This window comes from Lutra lutra, chromosome 7 (assembly GCF_902655055.1).
Source record: "Lutra lutra chromosome 7, mLutLut1.2, whole genome shotgun sequence".
Classification (NCBI taxonomy): Eukaryota; Metazoa; Chordata; class Mammalia; order Carnivora; family Mustelidae; genus Lutra; species Lutra lutra.
In genome coordinates, this window is record NC_062284.1 from 36,489,319 (window position 1) to 36,513,750 (window position 24,432).

Here is a 24,432-nt window from a genome sequence, read left to right on the forward strand (position 1 = left end):
TTTCCACAGAGTGCAGATATTTTAAGAGATTTGGCCAGCTATTAACTTTGCAAATGTGTCCCCAGATATTTATATTACCTTGGGCATTAGAGTCCTATATCACATGATGTCATTATTTGATAAATTGTCATAACTTCTCAACACTAAAGAAACAACTCATAATTTCAGAATAGACACTTAAATTATTCCTGATTGTAATTAATAATGTGATGGACTCAAAGAGGAGATAATAATTCATGTACTAGTCTTGAAGTAGTGTCTTGGGGTTTCTTTAGCACTAAAAGCAGATCTATCCTATCTCAATCCATCACATCTCAGGGATAATATGTCATGGGATTGTTAGCAAGACCTAAATAATTCAAAAAGACAAGTCTCTTGGGATATAATAGAAGAATTAAATTGAACTTTATTCTAAAGCAAGTCATAAAATCTGCTTTTGAATCTGCCAAGGTGGATGACAAATCCATTTAAAATTTAGCAATCCGCCCAGTAGCTTTTATAGCTAAAAGGTTGATATAAGTCCCGCTGCCATAACCCCCCCCCAAAAAAATATCTTATTTACTGTTGGGATGAAAGATGTTTTAGAATGAGAGAATTAGAATCAGGGAGACAGGAGAGTTTCCTTATTTGATCACAAGGAATAATAAAGGTGAGCTAAATCCACTGGCCAGAGGTCAATTCAGGGAGTTCGTATCAACAGCACATTTAAAAAAGAAAAATAATGTTCTGAGTTTCCATTTACCTGGTTTTTCCACTCTAGTGTATTTCTTTGGTTTGGCCCTTCTGATTTCATCTACCTCTCAGGGTCTAAAATATACTCCAATATTTTTTCTTCTGAGTTTTTATTTAAATTCCAGTTAGTTAACATACAGTGTAATACTAGTTTCAAGTGTACGATTTAGTGATGCAACACTTACATACCACATCTGGTTCTCATCACAAATGTGGTCCTTAATCCCCATCACCTGTTTAATCCACCCACCTGCTGACCTTCCCCTCTGATTACCATCAGTTTGTTCTCTAAGTTAAGAGTCTATTTCTTGGGCCATCTTGGTCTCTCAGTCAGTTAGGCAGCCAACTCTTGGTTTCAGCTCAGGTGGTGATTTCAGAGTTGTGAGATTAAGCTTCATGTTATGCTCTGTGTTTAGCCCAAAGTCTGCTCAGGTTTCTCTCTCCCTCTTCCCTGCTCTCATGCTCTCTCTCTGTCTCAAATAAATATATAAATCTTTTTTTAAAGAGTCTGTTTCTTGGTTTTCCCCTCTTTTTCCCTTAATGCTTATTTGTTTTCAGATAAACTCCATTTTCACTGTGAACTTCCTTGTTTACTGAAGCTCTGAGAAATAGATCTGAGAAATAGAATTTATGATTCTTCTATGAAAAATACTGAGCTATCCATGTTCAAAATATATGTTCCTAGGATACCAGTAGGTACATTAGTGTTTCTAATATTGGGCAAAAGTAGTTGGAAATAAAGTTAAAAGGAGGAATGAGGCAGAAAAGAAAGAAAAGATGAGGAGTTTTATTTAGTCATGCTGGGAGTTAGTGTTGAAGACAGATATCTACTAGTAATTCGAGACATATAAATAAAGGTTGAGAAAGAGGTTGAATCCAAAGTCTTGATTTGGAAGTCCTCAGTGTAAGGGCTCATTAAGTCCTTTGAATGGTTAAGATTTTCCTTTCCAAAGGCGAGAAAAGAAAATAATAGAATCAAAGGGCATTGATTATGCTTTGGGAAATGCAGAACTCAAGGTGAAGAAAGGGGATAAGATGGTGTCATTGAAACTGATGAAGAAGACAGTGTTTCTCCATGACTGGAGAAAGTTCTTCATTCACTTGCCCGGTTTTTAAGGGCCAAGGGATCATCATATATTGGCACCACTCCTGAGGAATACCCATGAGTGGAGTCCCAGGATATCCATGGTCAGAAATTAAGAAAGTGTGAGAAAAAAAAATCTTTATCCAAGACAAGAATCAAACTGGATCAAAGAAAACAAAAACCAAAAACAAACAAACAAAAAAGAGAAAAGTTTGGGGAAAGGGAACACATCTCAATCTGAGCCAAGTCACAAGGAAAGCTCAAATGAGAAGTAAAGAGGACCCTTAGAACTAAACTAGAGATGCCTGCCAGATTGGAGTTATATTTTACTGGAACCAAACACCATTTGGAGGGCTTCAGTGATGCCCTACACTTCAAGACTAAAAGCCCTTTGTGTGAACAGAATTCTGAGGGCTTCACAGTACACCATAAACAATAGTTAAGAACGCTTAACTATAGCATCAGATAGACTTCAATTCAAGCGCTAGATCTGTCACTTACACCTTCGTGGCTTTGGAATAATAACATCTTCCCTCTGAGACTCAGTTTTCTGATCTATAAGATGAGGATGATATATATATGTCATAGAATTACATACAATAGGAATTTAATAATATAGTGTATGGGAAGCACTTAGCACAGATTCTAACAAATTAGTAAATGCTCAGTCTAGCTATAAAAAAGCCTAAGCCTTGCTAATTACCTTTCTCCATGCTGAGGACAAAATTCTCTTAAATCAGTTTGGGAAAAGTTATTGTAAATAAAGCTCTGTAATGGTGCTGAGCCATAGCTTTCATTTCCCCATACTCGTGAAGTACGACACATATCTTCTGAATCCTCAGCTGGGGAAGACAACCTCTTTCGCCATGACCTACCTATCCTCTGTTCTGGCAGGCCTGCCCTTTATAACAGAAAACATAGTGATAAATAGAGCAAGAAATAAGTTTATAAATTTTCACAATGATGTCATTACTCCTTTCCAGGAATCTTGGGACCCAGTATGAAAATCTAACCTGTCATGAATAATCATGAATTCCCAGAAATTTTTTTTAAAAAGTACCTCTGGGGCCCTGTATGTTTATTTGAACATCATTTGCTTAAATGCCAACTTTTGAAAAAGATGTGAGGAAAAATAACTAATCCCATTCTACAGACAGTGAAACTGATGCTTCATGAAATTACATTATCTTCCCAAAGACACACAGGGTAGCGGGTATTTGTAATGCTCTCTAGAGAGCCAGCACATTTTGAACACCTTGCTGTGTTTAGAAAATCTTCTAAGACAGAACTCATATCAAGGTAAAACTAAGAAAATCACTATCCCAAACTCCTTAGAAGGTAATACATGGACATGTGCTCTGGACCTCATATGAGACTAAGATTCAGAAATGAGAAACTTAATAAGAAATGTTTAATATGGAAGAAATCAATATTTTATTTCTGTAAGTGACTGAAAAGGTGTCCATATTTAGGGTTGGGAACAATTGCAAGGCAAAGTTATTAGGGCCTAACTGTCATTAGAGCTAAGGAGAGTGCCATGATGCTACTGAGGTGTGGTCATGTACTTGGTTCCTGAGAATTTAACTTCAGTCCTGATTCTCCAGTTAGGCCAATGATTCTATGAGCTTCTCCATGACCTTTTAACACATTTTTCATTTTTTTAAATTTAAGAATAGTTGATAGACAATGTTAAATTAGTTTCAGGTGTACAACATAGTGATTCAACAACTCTATACATCATTCCATGCCGACTACAATGTAGCTACTATCTGTTACCATGCAACACTATTATCATATCATTGACTATATTCCCTCTGAGCATTTTATTCCCATGACTTACTCATTCCGTAACTGGAGGCCTGGATCTCCCACTTCCCTTCACCCCATTTTCCCCATCCCCCTCCTTTTTCCCCTCTGGCAACCAACAGTTTGTTCTCTGTATTTATAGGTCTGATTCCGTTAATTTTTTGTTTGTTCATTGATTTTGTCTTACAGATTCCACATGTAAGTGAAATCATATAGTATTTGTCTTTCTCTGTCTGACTTATCACACCTTGACAACACACTCTTTTTCTGCTTAGTCAGCCATAGCCAGCTTCAGGTGCATGCTTCTAAAAACCTTGATTGAGTCCATACTTGGACATAAAAAAGTTATGCTATTTTCAACATAGGATTTGTGTTGGGTGAATTTCAACATCTGATTTTTCTTCCAAAAGAGTTTATCTATACATAATCTCAGAGATAACTCTCAGTTCACCAGAATATACTATTCCCCTACAATTCCAAATAAAATAAGAATTTATTGTAATTCACTTTGGTTTTGTAACGGCTATCCTGGGTTGTGAATGAATTGTGCCAAAGTAGCCAACCAGTTTGGCCCAAAAATCAGTCAACTCACCAAGAAAAAAAAAATCAGTCAAAATAGGCTCATTTGTTCCACAGCATATGACCAATATATTCTCCTGATTAATTGAATTTTTCTTTTTTTTCAACCAACTAAGGCACTAAGAAACAACATAGCCCTTTTTTAAAGATTTATTTATTTATTTATTTATTTGAGAGAGAAAAAGAGAGAGAGCCTAAGTTTGGGCAGGGTGGGGGGGTTGCTGAGAGAGAGGCAGAGGAAGAAGCAGACTTCTCACTGAGCAGGGAGCCAATGCTGTGCTCGATCCCAAGATCCCAGGATCATGACCTGAGCTGAAGGCAGACACTTAACTGACTGAGCCACCCAGGGGCTCTGAAACAGATGTTCAAATGTATAGAGTTATGAACAATTACCTTTTCCCTAAGAAAGGGAAATTGAACAAATACTTTCCTTCTGGATCTTCAGCTTAAATAAATAACATCTTAATGATACCATTTGAAAACACTGAGAAATTTCATCCTAGGCACTCTACTACTATCTGCCCAGAAATTTTCTCTAAAGGAAAAAAAAAAAAAAAAAAACAGAAAAAAGACAATGCCCTTCAATGGACGAATGGATAAGGAAGATGTGGTCCATATATACTATAAGTATTATGCCTCCATCAGAAAGGATGAATACCCAACTTTTGTAGCAACATGGACGGGACTGGAAGAGATTATGCTGAGTGAAATAAGTTAAGCAGAGAGAGTCAATTGTCATATGGTTTCACTTATTTGTGGAGCATAACAAATAGCATGGAGGACAAGGGGAGATGGAGAGGAGAAGGGAGTTGAGGGAAATTGGAAGGGGAGGTGAACCATGAGAGGTTATGGGCTCTGAAAAACAATCTGAGGGTTTTGAAGGGGTGGAAGGTTGGGGGAATCAGGTGGTGGGTATTAGAGAGGGCACAGATTGCATGGAGCACTGGGTGTGGTGCAAAACCAATGAATACTGTTACGCTGAAAAGAAATTTCAAAAATTTTTTTTTAAATTAAAAAAAAGAAATTGAGATAAGAATAAAATGATATTATGTTGAAAAAAAAGACAATACCATCTGATAGTTTTTAAAGACCATTTAGAAATCTTGTGACATTATACTATCATTATGGCAAGGAAGACCAGGACACTTTGTCTGGATGCCCCAACCCTAGATCTTTCCGTCACCATAGTTAATCTATTCCCTCAGGTTAACATTGTCTAGGTGTCATGGTCCAACATTTCTTGGGCCTTAAATGGCTATATTTGTTTTGCCTCTAGGTCAGGGCCTCCAGACTTACAACACCCAACTTGTCCTGGACCCCACACCAAACCCATTCTCTGCACACACCAAGACCACTCTCAGAATCACCTTTTATTACCATAATGGGTTGAAGACTTCCCAGAAAACTTCAATGTCTTTCAGACATTTTTTTTATTTTTCTTTAAATATCATCTAAAATTCAAAACAGATCAAATACCACCATGAAACAAAGTACTGTTTAGTCTTCAAACTACACATTAGTTCCACTTTTATACATATGCACCCACTGCGCATCTTTAAGCAACCAAAGAAGAGTGGTATACTGGTCCTAGCTAGGCTCAGTACTCCTCTAATTGGATGGTAACTTAGGGAAAGCCTCTTTACTTCTCTGGACTCTGTTTACTCAGTTGTAAAATGATGTTAAACTAAGTTCTAAAATTTTTGTTTCTATACTACATTATTTATTACAAAGCTATGCAGTTTTTTATATTTACCTCTATCTCAATCCAAGATAAATGGTGATATTCATTTCATAAAAAGTATGGGTATCAATTCTGCAGATTCACAGATAAGCAGTTCAAGGTCATCTTGATGTCTAGGGGTTCATCCCATAATCCTATAACATGAACTAAAGGCCACCATTTTTGGATTCCAGAGCAGAATCAAAAATCCCAGACTTTCTGATCTTTGGCAAGGCCTTGGTCACAAACAGGCATAATTAGATTTCTGCCCTAAGTTTTCCAGAGGTGCAATAGACTATATCACAATTATTCCAAGTAAAACTTCAGAGCCCCACCACTAGCTTCTCTGTGAATAAATCTGGGCTTATAGACAGCATAGAAAATAATAACATTCACTCCTCACTTGATCCAGCTGGTGGAGCAGGAGGAATCAATATGCATTACTGCAATGATTTGCTGGATTTTCCATCCAAAGAAAATCAACTTCTATTAAGACTGAGGAACCACATATCTACCACTCTTCAAAAAAAATTTGAGGACTGGGGAGAATATTTAAGCCCCAAACAAAGTCAATGTTAGGGAAATTACATAGGAATAAAAAAAGTCTTAAAAGTAGGGCTACCAAGTTACTTGAAAGTTTTAAGTGCCTCTTCTTTCTGCCATGGCAGACTCCCTAAGTGAAAGTGGTAATCTCTAGATAGAACAGCATCACAGCATAGTATGGGCTCTCACATAGGAGAGCTCATTCTCACACTGCCACTAAGTGAGAATATAAAATAAGCATCACTCTTATTTCCACTGTTACTTCCAGAAATTTCGTCTTCTACCTTTATGCAGAAGCCCCTCAGGTCATCCATTTCCCCTCCTCATAAACACTGCTGTGCTAGCTATCCACCACTCTTCTGATTCCAGCCTCATGTTTACTGAGAATTTTGACATCTGATTAGTTTTCCTCTCCACTCAACATTACCCGCAACTCTGGTAGATCCCAACATGGGTATGGACAACCTACGTAGACTATGGTCACACAGTTCCTTGACTTCCTTAGTACCAGTGACCTTGCCTCACTTCCACAACAGAACCCAAAACCATGGCCAACTAGATCTTCCTGGTTAGCATGTAGAATTGTTCTACCTCTGAAGTCAAATTCTATTATTCCACTTTCTGACCAAAACCTGTACTCCACTACACATCTCTTAGCCACCGTATTTCCCATCACACCTATTTTTCAACTTTACCACTACTTCTAGTACCCTCTTATTTTTCCCAAAAAAATTACCAACCATAGATTCATAGCCAATCTTACTTACCCTGGATCCAAGCATGGTCATTCCTGAGAATCACACAATTAGCATGGTTATAGCTTTGACTTGCTGCCTTCCCACACCCTGGATCAATCTGATCATCTGTTTTTGTTCTTGGAGCTTGACTCTGAAAGACAAAATTGAGAACTTAGCTTTTAACTGTAACTACCAAATATATTATTAAGTAAACCATGGAATTTTGAGATGCACTGGGTCTTAGCAATAATATAATTCAAGTCCTCCTCAAATTACATGAGGCAAAATAACGTGCAAAGTTCACAAATCTCATTAAGCAATGAGGTTGGAATCAGATCGAGGGGTCCTGGCCTCCTGACTCCAAGCTTAGTGCTCTTTCCTTTATGCCATATCACCTCCAGTTACTCACTAGCCAGTTACTCACTGAGAGTTGTCCAACATAAAGGACATTTTATTCCTTGAGATGGGGAATTTCATGCCATATAAGCATCCCTTGAGACATCAGAATACATTCTCTGTGTTTTGTTTAAATCAGTTCTCCTTTGTCCTACCGGGGAAATAAACCTTAAATACCAACAATACTGCAATTGTAAATAACCTAATAATAATTAATGGACTTACAAATGAGCACTGAATCCAAAAACTAATTCCCTATGTCAAGAGTTCTCAATCCTGATGGGCACCAGTATCACCAGAGGAGATTTTTCACAAGCAGAGATTTAGGATACTTCTACTCTCAGAGATCCAGTACAAACAATGGGATACATTGTATGTGTAAATCCTCATCTTAAAAATATTCTCTAGCAGTACAGTATTTCTGTTACTTAAATTTTATTTTATATGTGTGTGAAGTTATTATTTAGAATTTTTTTAAATATGAGACAAAAAATATAGATATTAAAACACCCCTCTCTCCAGATCTTGTAATGAGACCAAGTTACCTGAATATTTGAAAATTTTTCCAAGCAATTCTGATGCCTATCTAGGTTAAGAAAATTTATCTCATGTATCTCCAGTCCTTAAGTATCAGGTGTCTTTCAGGATCCCACTTCTTTTCTCTTTTTTTTAAGATTTTATTTATTTGACAGAGAGCGAGAGATCACAAGTAGGCAGAGAACCAGGCAGAGAGAGGGGAAAGCAGGCTTTCTGCCCAGAACCCTGAGATCATGACCTGAGCCAGAGGCAGAGGCTTAACCCATTGAGCCACCCAGGTGCCCCCAGGATCCCACTTCATAAAAAAAAATACAGTCCAGAAACTTAATGGCAGTTGCTGCTCCTGAGCTAAAGATTCCCAGATTGAGCATGTATAGAAATCAGCCCAAGTCCAAAGCTCACACCCGCTATTATTCAGGTGTATAATTCAGCCATATGAAAGCTTCTTATGTGATGTCATTAAATATAATATTTGTGGCCTCATACAACATCCTATGGTTTTCTTTTCTATAACATTTTTGCTGGAATTTTACCTTTATGACTTTTGGGTATGTTGAAACCAATCTGGGATATAATTTCCTCATCTGTAAAAATGAAAACCTTGAATTACTCTAACTCTCAGTGAAGATCAGGAAAGATCAATATTCACTCCCTAACTGCTCTTTCCTCAAATGCCTCTAAGGACTCCATCCTGGCCGAAATTTTGGCAGTACAGATTAGTTAAAACCATATATTACATACGTAAGAACAAAGGGAAATTCAAGTTGTTGTTGTTGCTATTATTAAGCACTTACAATAGGCTAAACGTTGTGCTAAATATTTCTGTGTGTATGCTAAGTATTTAAAACTATTATGTCATATTTAATTCTTTTGAGTCCCTACAGAGGCAGAGACTATCAATGACCACATTTCCAGATGAGGAATTAGATTTAAAGAACTTAAATAATTTTTCCAAAAGGGCACAGTAAATAAGAGAACCAAGATTCAAACCACATCTGTCTAACCCCAGAGCCCTCTTTTCAATTTTATTCCTCCACATGCTTAGGAACTAAAATAAGTAGATATTCTTCTGAGTTCTGCCTCATGCTCATATTATTGGGAATTTAAATAACTAGGTTTTGAATTAATAAATTATGACTTGTTTTTACAGAAACTTAACCCTTTCAGCCTTACAGGGACTGTTTTCCATTATAGAAATGCACACACACACACACACACACACACACACACACACACTTCAAATAGCCAGTTGATACAATTACTCTATGTTTCTAGATCTACTCCAGCTCCTTTATTACACATAGATAGTGAAATTGAGTCTCCGAGTCTTGCCTAAGATTACAAATCTAGTTAGAGGCTGAGCTGGGAGACCTCTCCATTATTCATGCAGCCTCCTATAGTTAGGTATTACCAATATCCTTATAGCCACAAATGATTTTTTAATATCATTTTCAATTTTTTAGAGACACTAGCACAATCCCATTTTAGGATTTCTCTGCAATAAAGCTATTTCTATGAAGCAGAGAATAGTTCAAAATGATACCACTTTGTCTTTCTAAGTCACACACAACCTTAACCTTAAGAACACATGAAATTCTGAAGATGAATATTCTTTTCTGGTTTCTTCCCACATGCCAATTACTCTACAAGTAAGAAAAGTTTGGTGGTGTATGTGTGTGTGTTTTGTTCCTTTTGAAATAATTTAACCAGATCAATCCATATGCAGCTCTTGGTTCATTTACATGAAAATTTCCTGTTCTTTGTTATCCCCTCCTTCTCTTGACATATGAATATTAGTTTTATCATAAGTTTTGTACCCAAATGATAGGATCATATCATAGGGGTCCTGCACCCAAATGATAGTTTAAAGAGATGCTCACGGCACAGAGCTAATCCTCATCTTGGCTAAGTTTGGAAATGTCCTATGCATACTTCCTAATTCAAGAGATTTCTATACTTCATTCATTGAGCACACCCTCAGTGGGTCCCTCCTGGATGCCTTGTAGAAAATAAGGTGTTGGGAGCAGAAAGTTGAACAAAGCAGGAGTTCTCTCATCAAAGAACTCATAGTCTACCAAGGAAACGGTACACAGACAATGCAATGCAATTTGATAAGTGCTGTGATAGAGACAAATTCAGGTGTGTGGGAACTCACACAGGGACATGTAACTATGCTTGAAAAGCAGACAAGCTTCCAATGGATATGAAACATGGGGTGGATCCTGAGGGATAAGTAAGAATTCTCTTAAGGGAAAAAAAAAAATGATGAAGGAAATTCCAGACAGAGGGAACAGCATGTACAAAGACCTGAAGTAGAAGAGAATGTGAAATATTTAGGAAACTGAAATCAGTAAAACACAGAGATGAAAGGTGGGTAGTATCTTTATCATAAAGGGCCTTTCAGAGTACAGATTTTTTTTACCTCTTTGGTTAGGCTTATTCCTAGGTATCTTATGAGTTTTGGTGCAATTACAAATGGGATTGATTCCTTGATTTCTCTTTCTGTAGCTTTATTACTCGTGTGTAGAAATGCAATAGATTTTTGTACTTTGACTTTACTTCCTGTGACTCTGCTAAATTCCTGTATCAGTTCTGGTAATTTTTTGGTGGAGTCTTTAGGATTTTCTACATAGAGTATCATATCATCTGCAAATAGTGAAAGTTTGACTTCTTCCTTGATGATTTGAATGCCTTTTATTTCTTTTTGTTGTCCTATAGTTGAGGCTACAATGTCCAGTATTATGTTAAAAAACAATGGTGAGAGTAGACATCCCTGTCTTGTTCCTGACCATACAGAAAAGGTCTCATCCTATCATTGAGGATGTTATTAGCTGTGGGTCTTTTGTATATGGCCTTTATGATATTGAGGTATGTCTCCTCTATTCCTACTTTGTTGAAGGTTTTTATCAGGAATGGATATTGTACTTTGTCAAATGCTTTTTCTGTATCTATTGAGTGGATAATATGGTTGCTATCCTTTCTTTTATTAATATGGTGTAGCACACTGATTGCTTTGCAAATACTGGACCATGCTTGCAACCCAGGAATAAATCCAGTTGATCGTGTAGAATAATCTTTTAATGTACTGTTGGATACAATTTGCTAATTATCTTGTTGAGAATTTTTGCATCCATGCTCATCAGGGATATTGACCTGCAATTCTCCTTTTTAGTGGAGTCTTTGTCTGGCTTTGGAATCAAGGTAATGCTGGCCTCATAGAATGAATTTGGAAGTTTTCCTTCTATTTCTAGCTTCTGGAACAGTTTGAGAAGAGTAGGTAATAACTCTTCTTTAAATATTTGGTAGAATTCCCCTGGGAAGTCATCCGGCCCTGGACTCTTGTTTGTTGGGAGATTTTTGATTACTTATTCAATTTCTTTGCTAGTTATGGGTCTGTTCAAGTTTTCTATTTCTTCCTGTTTCAGTTTTGGTAGATTATATGTTTCTAGGAATTAAACAATTTCTTCCAGATTGCCTAATTTGTTGGCATATGATTTTCCATAATATTCTTTTGTAATTGTATTTCTGTGATGCTGATTATCTCTTCTCTTTCATTCATGATTTTATTTATTTGATCCCTTTCTCTCTTTTTTTTAAGTATGGATAGAGATTTATCAGTTTTATTAATTCTTTCAAAGAATGAACTTCTAGGTTCATTAATCTGTTCTAATGGTTTTTGTTTGTTTCTATACCATTTATTCCTGCCCTAATCTTTATTATTTCCCTTTTTCTGCTGACTTTAGGCTTTATTTGATGTTCCTTTTCTAGCTCCTTTAGGTGTTAAGTTTAGGTTGTGTATTTGAGACTTATCTTGCTTCTTAAGGTAGGCCTGTACTGCTATATACTTTCCTCACATGACCACTTTTGCTGCATCCCAAAGGTTTTGGACTGTCATGTTTTCATTTTCATTTGTTTCCACATTTTTTTATTTCTTTAATTTCCTGGTTAACCCATTCATTCTTTAGTAGGATTTTCTTTAACCTCCACATATTTGTGGTCTTTCCAAAATTTTTTGTGATTAACTTCAAGTTTCATAGCACTGTGGTCGGAAAATATGCATGGTATGATCTTGGTCTTTTTGTACTTTTTGAGTCCTGATTTGTGACCATGTATTTGATCTATTCTGGAGAATGATCCATATGCACTCAAAAAGAATGAATATTCTGCTGCTTTAGGATGAAATGTTCTGAATGTATCTGTTAGGTCCATTTGGTCCAGTATATCATTCAAAACCATTGTTTCCTTTCTGATTTTCTGCTTAGATGATCTGTCCATTGCTGTAAGTGGTATGTTAAAATCTCCTACTATTCTTGTATTACTATCTATTAGATCCTTTATGTTTGTTATTAACTGATTTATATATTCAGGTGTTCCCAAGCTGGAAGAATGATATTTATAATAGTTAGATCTTCTTGTTGGATAGACACCTTTATTATTTATGGTGCCCTTCCTCATCTCTTGTTATGATCTTTGGTTTAAAATCTAGTTTGTTTGGTGTAAGTATGGCTATTCCAACTTTCTTTTGATGTCCATTAGCATGATAAATGGTTCTTCATTCCCCCACTTCCAACCTACAGATGTCTCCAGTTCTAAAATGAGTCTCCTGTATGTAGCATATATATGGGTCTTAGTTTTTTATCCATTCTGATACCCTATGTTTTTTGATAGAAGCATTTAGTCCATTTACATTCAGAGTGATTATTGATACATATAAATTTAGTACCATTGTATTAGCTGTAAAATTGTTTCTGAAGATTTTCTCTGTTCCATTCTAGTCTTTGTTGCTTTTGTTCTTTCTTTACCACTCAAAGGGTTCACTTTAATATTACTTGCAGGGCTGGTTTAGTGGTCATGAACTACTTTAGTTTTTGTTTGTCTTGGAAAGTCCTTATCTCTCCTTCTATTCTGAATGACAGCCTTGCTGGATTAAGTATTCTTGGCTGCATATTTCTCCCACTCAACATGTTGAATATATCATGCCACTCTCTTCTGGCCTGCCAAGTTTTTGTGAAGAGATCTGCTGTTAATTTTGTCTTCCTTTGTAGGTTATGGACTTCTTTTCCCCTGCAGCTTTCAGGAGTCTTCCTTATCTCTGTATTTTGCACAGTTTACTACAATATGTCTTGGTGTTGACCTACTCTTATTAATTTTGATGGGAGTTCTCTATGCCTCCTAAATTTAGATATTTGTTTCTTTCCCCATATTAGGGAAGTTTTCAGGTATAATTTGCTGAAATAAACCTTGGTCCCCTTTTTCCATCTCTTTTTCTAGTGGGACTTCTATGATACAAATGTCATTGTGCTTAACAGAGTCACTGAGTTCTTGAGTCTACATTCCTGATCCAATATTTTTCTTTCCCTCTTCTTTTCAGCTTTATTATTTTCCACAATTTTATCTTCTATATCATTTATTCATTCCTCTGCCTCTTTCATCCTTGTGTTCATTATTTCCAGTCAGTTCTGCCTCAGATTTATAGCCTTTTTTTTTTTTTTGCCTGACTAGTTTTTAGGTCTTTTACCTCTGTAGTAAGGGACTCCTTGGTATCTTCAATGCTTTTCTCAAGTCCAGCTAGAATCCTTAAGATTGTTGTTTTAAATTCTAGCTCAGGTATATTACTTATATCTGTTTTGATTTTATCCCTGGGCATGACCTTTTTTTGTTTTCTTTTGGGGTAAATCTCCCATCTTGGCATTCTGTCTAGGTCTCTGTCTTCTGTGTTTTAGGAAAGTCTATTACATTTTCTCTTCCTGAGAGTAATTTTATATTAAGAAGAGGTCATATACTGTCCAGGGTATGATGTTTCAGGAAGTGTTTCTGGTGATCTCTGTATGCACTCTGCAGTTATGTTTTGGCTGCTCTTTCCCTCAGGTCAGTCCTATCCAGTTTCTCTTTGCCTGCAGAGGGGAATGTTTGGACCTTGTCCAGTGTGTAGTGAGTTTAGCTAGATGTGTTTTGGTCTGTTCAATAAAAGAGGCTAGATCCTGTTTTCCCTAGAGCTGAATCCTTGTAGCACTGTATGGTCAGTAGACTTGGTACATGCAAGGGGTCTTCTGGGGGAGGAACCCACTCCTGCTGCTTCTGGGGGAGGGACCCACTCCTGCTGCTGCTGCTGCTGCTGCTTTGACTTTCAAGCACAGTTGCTTAGTTAAAAAAAAAATACCTGCATAGCACAGGAGGTGGGGCTTTGTATAAACAACTCAAGCCTCCATTGTGGATACTGTGCTCTCATTGAAGTCCATCTATGTCTACAAGCAGGGAGGAAAATGGCATCTGCTCACTTTCTGGAAGTTTGCACCACTGATCAGGGAGCCCTCACAGATGAGCAAACTATCTCCCCTCCTGTGTCCCAGGCATCCCTCAGATCTCTGCCTAAACCCTCTCTGTGTCTAAGCTGTCTGCCACCCTACAGTGAAGCACTCTTGTGTTTTACTCAGGCACACCAGCTGGGTTTCAAAACTCTAAATTTTAGGGATCTTGTGTAGCATGGACACATGCTGATATTCTGAAGGGAAAGTCTCATCACACTGTGGCTGGTACCAGTTTGTCCCAGAAAGGCAGTCTCATAAATATGCAGGGTCTTGGAGTGTATAGTAAAATGCAGCAAAAAGCAGATGTCCAGGTTAGCTGCCCTCAGCAGATGCCTCTGCTTCAATGTTAATTAATGCGGCAGCTCAGTGGTGTCCACTGGCTCTTTTGTCCCCTGAGATGCAGTGCTACCTCTTCCAAATGCACTCCAAGAAGGAAACTGTCTCTCCCAGTGTGACCCAGGGGATCCTCAGACCACACCATGTGCTCCCAGGTCTCTGCCCTCCTTCTCTACAGGAGCACCACTATACCTATAAAGCTTCATCCAAGCAATGGCATGAGCTTCTAAAACCTCAGCCTTTGAGCTCTACTGTTTATAAAGTTTGTGATAATCAGCCTCTCTTGTTTTCCTTGTCAATGGTTTTGTGGAAGTGTTTTTCACACTGAGTGTGCTTGCATTCTCATTCTCTCTCTCCCTCTCTCCCTGATCAGGGCTCCCTCCCCTCCATAGCACCAGTGATTCTTTTCTCCCCCAAAGAACATCTCAGCACGCCCTTCCTTCCACAATCTGGCCTCTTTACTCCCTCTAGTTGTGTAGTTTTTTTCTCTCAGTCCTCAGATTGATTTCCTGGGTGTTCAGAATGATTTAATGTTATCTAACTATGTTCAAGGGACTGAGCAAACCCTACAACTCTGCCATTTTAACTCCTCCCCCAAACCCATATCCTTTCACAGTCATTCCCCATCCCTAGGCAACCACTAATCTACCTTCTTTCTCTACAGATTTGCCTATTTTTGATATTTCATATAAATGGAATCATAAAGTATGTGGTCCCCTGTTCACTTAACATTATTTTCCATGTTCAACTATGTTGTAGCATGCATAAGTATTTCATTTATTTTTACCTACTAAATAATAGTCCATTATGTGTATAGACTGCATTTATTTATCCATTCATCATTGATGGACATTTGGGTTGTTTCTACTTTGGGGCTATTATGTAAGGTAACTTTATGAACATTTATATGCAACTTTTTATGTAGACACAATTTTTCATTTCTCTTGAGTATATACCTCATATATGAAATTGCTGGATCATATGGTAACTTTATGTTTAGGCTTTTGAAGAACTGACAGGCTGCTTTCCAAAGTGAATGCTCCATCTTAAAATTCTACCAGCAGCATATGAGAAGGCTTTTGATTTCTTAAAACCTCACTAACACTTGTTATAATCTGTTTTTTTTTTTTTTATTCTAACCCTCCTAGTAGGTATGAAACAATGTCTCCTTGTGGTTTTAAATTGCACTTCACTGATGGTAATAATGCTAACCATCTATCTTTTCATGTGCTTAGTGGCCATTTGTACATCCTCCTCAATTTCATATGCCAAAGCCCCAACTCATGGTAAATAGACTATATTAAAGTATACCCGTACCCCTCATGGAAGATAATATATATGTAACTTTAGATTCCTGTGTTGCATTGCTATTGACTAGCTGACAAGATGTTATATTTTGCAAACATTTAATTAAATATATATTGATTTCAATTTTGTGATTTTATTTTCTTATTTTGAAATCAATGGAATATCTTTTCAGCTATCTAACATTGCTGGGTCACATCTATGGTTCTTAATGGTCATTTTTATTCAGTAGTAAAACAGGCTATTAGCATTCTGCATAAGATAATTAGGAACGAAAAGCACTACCATACTGCCTGAAGGGATTCTGAGAGCATAGAGGAAGAATAAGAGCAGAACTACTGCTTTAACTTTACACTTTCCAGTAGTTTTCAGTCTAAGGAAGAAAGATTGAAAATTAATAACATAACTCACTATATATCTATTTCAATTTGTTGAATATCTGTACATGTTTTAACTTCTACATTTTCATTTCATAATACTAATTTTCCAAAAATTATTTCATTGTTTTCCTGATATCCCTATTTAAAAATTCCCTTCCAAGGGGTACCTGGATGACTCAGTCAGTTAAGCCTCTGACTCTTGGTTTCAGATCAGGTCATGATCTCAGGATTGTGAGATTGAGCCCCACATCAGTCTGTGCTCAGCACAGTCTGTTGGAGATTCTCTCCCTCCCCACTACTTCTCTCTTTCTCTCTCTCAAATAAATAAAGTCTTTTTAAAAATTCCCTTCCAAAACATTAGAGTTTACTCAGTGCCTCTGCACTGTGCTACACATCAGATACTCAGATACTCAGGTCTCATTTAAAATCATACATGCCTGTACTTGATAGGTAGCCATTCTAACGGACAATAAGTATATTTTTTAGAGTTAATACAGACAAATAAATAATCAAACCAAAAAAATCAAATAAAATAATCAAATCAAATAAATAAAAAATTACTTAAGAAATTTGATTCATCCAGACCCATCTGTTTCAGAGCCTAACACATTTCCTCATGATACTTAGGTAGGTAGGTGGAAAGATAATAGACAGACATACACAAGCAGAGAGAGTCAATTATCATATGGTTTCACTTATTTGTGGAGCATAACAAATAGCATGGAGGACAAGGGGAGATGGAGAGGAGAAGGGAGTTGAGGGAAATTGGAAGGGGAGGTGAACCATGAGAGACTATGGACTCTGAAAACGATCTGAGAATTTTGAAGGGGTGGGGGGTGGGAGGTTGGGGGCACCAGGTGGTGGGTATTGTAGAGGGCACGGATTGCATGGAGCACTGGGTGTGGTGCAAAAATAATGAATACTGTTATGTTGAAAAAATAAAAAATTTAAAAAAAAATAGACATACAGATAGATAGATGATAGATTAGATAGATAGATGATAGATAGATAGGAGATAGATAAAGATTTGGGAGCATGTGTTATATGTCTGGAGGATCAGGAAAGCCCTCTTCCCATTATAAAGGTCCCTAAGCCACCTGTATATATTGCTCTCCTCAGCCTAAGTGAGCTATTGAGTACCAGGAAGATTGACCAAGTATCTCATTTATTAATGAAAGGCAAAAGCAATCTGAGTCAAAGGTGTTCATGGTTTAATCCATTTATTTAGTATTAGTATTTAGTGAATCCATGGGTATCTTAAAAAGACTCAAATGAACTGAGATTCAAGGACCAAGTTGGTAATATAGGAGGCTTCTGAAATTTCTTCCTCCTATGAACACAATGAATGTATAGCTACACATGAAATAATTCCCTCTGAGAGAAATCCAGAAACTGAGTGAATCCTACACATCAGTGGACTGATAAAACACACACATCAAAATGGGTAGGAAAGGCAAAGTCATTCTCCTCATAAACCTCACCCCAGAACACTGTCATATAGTCAGGAGGGAATGCCCAGCTCCCAGTTTCTCCCTGAGGAGCAAAGGATTTGGACCATAAAATTGGTTCCCTATAAGGCTCCCACCCAAGCAATCAGTCCCTCAATCCACCTAATTCTGAAAGCCCAAGGGGCTTGACTTCATGAGCCCCACAGGTCTACAGCAATCAAATCAGGTCTTTATAGGTGCACAAGCATTCATCTTGCCTATCACCTCAGGTCTCAGCAAGAAGAAACAGGCAAAAAATAAAAAAAATAAAAAAAATAAACAAACAAACCACAACCATCTCCCAGTCTTTCCCTAGAAGGAGTTTGACTGCATGGTTTACAAGCTCCTGCGTACTTTACAAGATGATGTCTGAGGCTCCATCTCTAATTAGCATACATCTATGTGCTGACTGTGATCCTCCCCAAGGCCTGGAGAGGCTAGTAAGTACTTCCCCTGCTTTCTTTCTCCAACTCACTCCAACAATAAAATCAAACCACCAGCATCTAGGATTCCACCCTCTACAACTGCCATTCAAGGGACAAGCAGGTCCACTAAATCATGTAACTCTGATCTCCAGTGGGGCTTGCATTCATGAGTCTTGCAAGACTATAGCAACAAGAGAAGTGGCACAGGAGCGCTCTCCACAGCTATACATACAGGTTTAGTGCAGAAGAAGCATCTCCCAAGTTCTCCCTGGAACTGAATACTTTCCCAGATGTTGCCTGAGAGTCCAGCTCCTACTCAGCCCACATTTAGATGCTGACTACAGTCCTCCTGACTTTGGGACACTAATGGTCTTGGCACACTCTCAACTACTGGGAACCATTAAAAACAAAGACAGTCACTTTTGATGACAAGGAACTTGGGCCAGGCTGATGGACAAAATTCATCTCCTAAATGAAACAGTCTGACAAGACTGGAAAAGTTAGCTGTTTTATCTAATGTGCAGAAACCAACACAGAGAGTCAAGGAAACATTGGTGAACTCTACCCCGTTCACTGGAGGTTCCGTGAACTCCAGGAAAGTAGAGGCTCCAGAAAAGAACTAAAAGTACCGTTGGAACTCACGAAGACTAAGTTGAGGAATTTCTATTTCAGGACAAAAAATATTCCTCTGACAATAACATCCCATTGCTGAGCTCTTCTGTCTACTATTTTTTAATTTTTTTTTTGTTATTTTAGTCACCATACAGTAAGTAGCATCACTTGTTTTTGATGTAGTGTTCCATGATTCATTATTTGCATATAACACCCACTGCTCATTGCAATACATGCCTTCTTTAATGCCCATCACCAGGATAACGCATCCCTCACCTCCCCTCCGAAACCCTCAGTTTGTTTCCCAGAGTCCATAGTCTCTCATGGTTCATCTCTGCCTCTGATTTTCCCCCCTTCAGTTTTCCCTTCCTTCTCCTAATGTCCTCCATGCTATTCTTTATGTTCCACATATGAGTGAAACCATCCCAAAGATACAGATGTAGTGAAAAGAAGGGCTACATGCACCCCAATGTTCATAGCAGCAATGTCCACAATAGGCAAACTGTGGAAGGAAACAGGATGCCCTTCAACAGACAAATGGATAAAGATGTGGCTCATGTATTCAATGGAATATCACTCAGCTATCAGAAAGGATGCATACCCACCATTTGCACTGACATGGATGGAACTGGAGGGGATTATGCTGAGTGAAGTAAATCAAGCAGAGAAAGACAATTCTATCTATGATCTAAACTAGGTTTTGCTTTTAATTTTAAAAAGTAACACAAATACATAGGGAAACAAATGAAACAGATTCCAATGTATACAGTAAAAATCTCCTTCCTAATCCAAATCTTCCCAATTCCATTTCCTGCAGAACCACTGTTAGCAGTTTCTTGTGTACCCATTTAAAAAATCTATTTACATGCATTACACACAGTGCTCTGCATATCTGCTTTTTAACAATAGAGATATTTTTATGTTAGCATAAATGTATTTCCATAGTTCTACTTAATACTGATATAATATTCTATAGTATAAATCAACCATAATTTACTTAACTATTCTCCAGTTAATAGATGTATTTTGGTATTGTTATTAGAAGCAAAGCTATAGAAACATCTTTGTACATAATGTCTTTGACCAATTACCTTAGGATAAATTTCTCATGTTGAATTACCAGGTCAAAAGATGTGTGTGCATTTTAGTTTTGTTAGGAAGCATCCAAATGCTCTCTGAAATAGTTCCATCCATTTTTCTCTCATCCACAGTGGTGCATAAACAATGAAATATTTGAGGTTGATAGTTTCTTCATTCTATTTTCTTTAAAGATTTTATTTATTTATTTGACAGAGAGAAACACAGCGAGAGCGGGAATACAAGCAGAGGGAGTGGGAGAGGGAGAAGCAGACTTCCTGCCGAGCAGGAAGCCTGATATGGGGCTCGATCCCAGGACGCTAGGATCTCGACCTGAGCCGAAGGCAGAGGCTTAACCCACTGAGCCACCCAGGCGCTCCTCGTTTCTTCATTCTTAAACACTGGATATTACCAAATGTGACATAGGTATCTCCTTGTTTTGATTTGCATGTTTTCATAAGTAATGCTGAATTTTTTTTATATTTGTATAATCCATTCATATTTCTTCCTCTATAAACTATTCTTATTTTTTTACCCATATTTTCACTGAGTTATTAGTTTTTTCCATTATTAAATCTCAAGTGCGGCTTTGGTTTGAAGTAACTACTAGAAAAAATAATATCTCTTCTTCCACAAGAAATATAGGAACCATTTGAGAGTTTAAGCTTTTCCCCATGAATTTATAAAGCCTAGATTTTTAAAGTCATACATTCTGTTTTTACCACTGCCAGAAAGATCCTAATATAGACCAGAATATAGAAAAACTTCTAGCCCTTACCATTTAATACTGAAGTAGACTCTCTTAATTTTTTATTAATTTTATGTTAAATTTTCAATACCTTTTTATTTTCTTATTTTCTATTATTTTGGCAAGAAGAATCTCTTTCTTTTTTGAGTCTTCTATAATTGATCTCCCTTTTTATCCAATTATTCAGTCAAATAAATTCTTAACCATAAAGGATTTCTCTTTTTTTTTTAAGATTTTATTTACTTATTTGACAGAGGGAAACACAGTCAGAGAGGGAACATAAGCAGAGAAGTGGGAGGGGGAGAAGCAGGCTTCCTGCTGAGCAGGGAGCCCGATGCAAGCTCAGTTCCAGGAACCTGGGATGGAGCTCAGTGCAGGGCTCAGTCCCAGAACCCTGCGTCATGACCTAAGCCGAAGGTAGATGCTTAACAACTGAGTCAGACAGGAGCCCCTGACCATCAAGGATTTCTTGGCTTAAGGTGAATACTCCGTAAATATTTGGGTGTTGTTCAATCTATGAGTGGATAATGCAAGTCGTCCTTCAGAATGCATTTTTGTTCATATGTCTGCTACTCAGCATAAGACCTTACAAGGAAAATGAGAGATAGCTTCCCCATTTCCTAAGAAAATCATGAATCCATCCCTATTTTATCCTCATTGTATATTATATAGATGCTTCAGTAGCATCCATGACATTTTGTTGCCATTTGTTTACATGATATTGACATATCCCTCTATCCTACTAGACTGGAAGTCCCATAAAAACCAAGCTGTGTCTAATTCATATCTATACCTACTGCCCAAGCACAGACCTTAGCACATGGTAAGGCCTCAGTAAATATACTGAACAAACAAAGAAATGAAGTTGTATTAGCTAGTCACTTACTACAAGTTAACATAAGATCTGAGGCAACCCTTTCCCACTCACACTTCATTTCAGGAGCATTTCCCTCAGACCACTTCCCTCAAAAGCAGAAAGATAATCAGATCCTTCTGAAGATGATCAGGAAAAGCTTTTGGAGCCTAATCAACCATTGTCAGAACTCCCTCAGTGGTGGCTATAAATGAAATTACAGAAAATCTTGACTTGATATATTTTACAAAGTAATTTAAAATATTTAATAAGGTACTGAACTCTTCTCAAAGGGAGCTCTTTCCCTGATTAGATGATGTATTGTTTTTCTTTAGCCCAAACGAAGTAACTGATTATATGAAAAATAAATACATAACTGAAAGTGAAAGCTGTTCGTAATTCAGGTCCCTCAGAAGCCAGGCTGCCTTGAGCACATCTGTGCTGGGGTTTCTATCTTCTTCTATTCTGAGATGGTGATATTTTTGTTTTCTTAGTACAAAGCAGTCTGTAGCCTGAAAGGCATCAGTATGCAGCCCAGCTTTGGGAAAGAAGCCACCCAGGGATGGAGGAGCAGCCTTCATTCCCAGCTTGAATTGTTGGAATTCTACAATGCCAAAAAAGTTTCTGCTGAATTCTAAACTAAAGCTCGTCACAACACACTGATTAGACTGACAATTTGGCTTGAGATCCTGGGAGAAATATAATTGAGTAGAAGCTAAGAGACTTGAGGGGAACCAGCCCATACCTGACCATATATCAAAAAGAAGGAGTAGCCTGGAGTCACAAAGCCTGGAGAGGAACATCTCAATACTAAGGGATCTGGACCAGGTGAAGAAACTGAAGCCCAGAGAGGTGTCAGCTTTTCATGGTAGAAGTAAGAAGGAGAGTTAAGGAAATGGATATGGTGAGTACTGATTCCTCTTTTCAAAAGTTTGGTGTTGAAAAGAAAGAACAATAGGAATGCTTTAAATATTCCTGATGTGACATGGCATGAAAGTCTCACCAGTGGAGAAGCTGTGAAGAATTTGGGATTGTTTTAAGAGTTACAGCTCATGACACTGACAGAAAAAAGGCTGATGATATAATGAATTGCAGAACGTCAACTGTTTTTGAATAGCCAGAAAGATACCACTTGGGTCACACACACAAATTCATTCAGCCCCTGTCCTTTGGGACCTAAGATAATTAGCTCCTATAAAATCTGTAGGAAACAGAATAGAGGAGACCCAAAGATGTTTACACCTTAATCGCCCAAAGCTACAAATACATTATTTTACATGGCAAAGGAACTTTGAAGATGTGCTTAAATTAAGGACCTAAGGATAGGGAGAGTACTCTGGGTTATCCTGGGGTTGTTGGGAAAAGTCATTGAGAGGACATGACCCTCAGTTGACCAGGACCCTGGCAATTGGAGGCTTCTCACCTCCTCTTCTTTCCTTGAAATATACATTCTGCTTGCCTTCCCACTCCCAGAAGCTGCCTCAAAAATGTAGCCTTGAGAGGATGATGTGGTGTTAAGACATCTGGATGATAGGTGACTGAGCCCAGTTAATCTATATAAGCTGTTAAGATTTGACCAACAGGGACACCTGGGTGGCTCAGTTGGTTAAGCAGCTGCCTTCTGCTCAGGTCATGATCCCAGCATCCTGGGATCGAGTCCCACGTCAGGCTCCTTGCTCAGCAGGGAGCCTGCTTCTCCCTCTGCCTCTGCCTGCCATTCTATCTGCCTGTGCTCACTCTTGCTCTCTCTCTCTGACAAATAAATAAAATCTTTAAAAAAAAAAAAAAGATTTGACCAACAGATGCAAAGACCTATTCACCTTGCTTCTGCCCCAAATGAGCCTCATGTTAAGTTTTTTGCTTATTAAAACTGCCACCTACCAATATAGAATGACCTTTCTCTTTCATGAGTCTCTTATGTCTTTAGAATATAAAATTTTGTGGGTGAGACTGAATCACCAAGTGGAATCAATTAATTCCATGCAATGAGAAGGAGAAACCCAAAACAAACATTTATCTGTTCATTTATCCAGTAACTAAATATGAAGCACCTATCATGTGCAAAGGTTTGAGAAACTAACAGGCATGAGACATAGTTGGGGAAGAATTTATGTATGTTTATATTTTCTGATTTTCCTTCCCCATTTCTACCTTTGTAAGCTCTAGAAATAGTTCAAATTTAGATCTTAACAATGTTTATTCTTTCAATCCATGAGCATGGAATGTTTTCCCATCTTTTTGTGTCTTCCTCAATTTCTTTCATGAGTGTTCTGTAGTTCCTTTAGTATAGATCCTTTACCTCTTTGGTTGAGTTTATTACAATGTATCTTACCATTTTGGGTGCTATAGTAAATGGAATCAGTTCTCTAAGTGCCTTTTCTACAGTTTCATTTTTAGTGTATAAGAGAGCAACTGATTTCTGTACATCGATCTTGTATCCTGCCACATTACTAAATTGCTGTATGAGTTCTAGTAATTTAGGGCTGGAGTCTGTTGGGTTTTCTACATAAACTATCATGTCATCTGCGAAGAGAGAGACTTTGACTTCTTCTTTGCCAATCTGAATACCTTTTATTTCTTTTTATTGTCTGATTGCTATTGCTAGGACTTCTAGTACTATGTTGAACAGGGGTGAGAGTGGGCATCCTGGTCATGTTCCTGGTCTCAGTGGGAAGGCTCTCAGCTTTTCCCCTTTGAGAATGATATTCACTGTGGGTTTTCATAGATGGATTTTATTAAATTAAAGAATGTTCCCTCTATCCCTATA

The 24,432-nt window shown here is 37.6% G+C and overlaps 1 long non-coding RNA gene across 3 annotated transcripts in view; it reads right to left on the minus strand.

The window, feature by feature from the left end:
• LOC125105309 (uncharacterized) overlaps nucleotides 1-24,432 on the minus strand; it is a 43,451-nt gene that overhangs the window by 6,123 nt on the left and 12,896 nt on the right. For all 3 annotated transcript variants that reach the window (XR_007128869.1, XR_007128867.1, XR_007128868.1), the window contains exon 2: nucleotides 7,232-7,352. This is a non-coding gene — a long non-coding RNA (uncharacterized LOC125105309). The remainder of the gene's footprint in view (nucleotides 1-7,231; nucleotides 7,353-24,432) is intronic.